A 1,463-nucleotide genomic window follows, 5' to 3' on the forward strand; every position below is an offset into this window, starting at 1 on the left:
AATATTAAAGGTATTATACGGTACTATAAGGTCCGTGTACCCAGTATTATACGAGTCGGCGACCCCTCGCCCTCTCCTTAACTCGTCTCGGGTGTCAGCGCCGCAGGCCTAGCTATTTATGCGCCAGGCGCGTCGTAGCTGTGCAGTGTTTCGTGAGATATTGCGAAGCCTGTTACGCGAGACGTGGTCTGGCGTACATACAGCTAGTTTTCTAAATTTTTCTGGAAAAAGGGACGATGGGAAGGGATGACTTCCCTATTGATATTACTAAACATACAATTTGAAGTCGATACCTAAATGGTCTCCTTCTCCTAGAACTCGGCAACAGCACTGATCTCTGCTTCTTTTCGACTGAGGTAAAATTACTTGTCCAAGCCACATATGTCTAGGATTTGGGTGGCAGTGCGTAATCTTGTTGAAAGTCACTCTCAATACGATTGATCTTCAGTGCCAAGTCCGGCAGGCGCTTTTGCCTCGCCGCATTTTAAGAGCTCTATCTGTTCTGCTTGTGGGGTTGTTTAAATGAATCTTGTATCCTATAATCAGTACCAATAAGGAACATTTATTTCCTTTTTGTAGGAAGAAAACGATGAGCAGCGTACGACGTAAGGTCCCTCACTTGGGGTTCGTACATGAGAAATTAAAAGGAAACAAACTACCATCAAAACGCCAATGCCTTTTATTTCACACGCCGAAGTTCCCAACCTTGATTGAAGCTGCTGCGATAGTTTCCGGGCATCTATAGAGTTCTGGTCGAACGTAGGCATACCTACCCAGCTCAACAACAGATGTGTGAGCAAAAATGTAGCACTTCACAATATTTTTAGAAATATTCGTAAAAGGGAAAGTCGACAAGATAAGGCCTGGAAAACAAATTTAAATTAATTCTGTGATAGTCTAGACGACATTTTTGACATAGCACATCAGCAGGCTTCTAAGCTCACCAAAAACCCAGAATAGTGGCATTTCTTGCGATGCAGGGCCGTAAAGGACGTCCTGGGCATCTTAGTAGTCTTGGCTGCAATCTAAATACTCAGGAGACATGAAATGCAGACCAGGGTGAACAACATTCGGAGGGGTTTACACGCAGTGTCCCTTCATACTCTACAGGTAATTTAATTGCACAGTGTTCTTCCTGTATCTCGTTTCTGAGTAATCCTATTCGTATGCATTAAGGAAAAATCAGCACATTAGAACCTAGATAGTTGCGTCATTTACAGTAGGTACAGCGTGCTCGCTTCTGTCGCGTTCAGTTCTCCTCATTCTCTCTGTAGGCGAGTCGCAAAAAAAAAAAAACAAGCAGGCCCGCCCTTCCGCCAAACGGAGTTGCCAGCTCCACTTCGCTGCGCCGGCAACTCCGTTCGGCAGGGGCCGGGCCTGCTTGGCCTGCCGGCGGCGATGGTCGGGCCTTCGGCCCGACCATTTCACTCTCACGATTTACTGAAGTGCATAATCAAATAAAT

Source organism: Frankliniella occidentalis, unplaced genomic scaffold, assembly GCF_000697945.3.
Source record: "Frankliniella occidentalis isolate FOCC.00 unplaced genomic scaffold, Focc_3.1 Scaffold172, whole genome shotgun sequence".
Taxonomy (NCBI): Eukaryota; Metazoa; Arthropoda; class Insecta; order Thysanoptera; family Thripidae; genus Frankliniella; species Frankliniella occidentalis.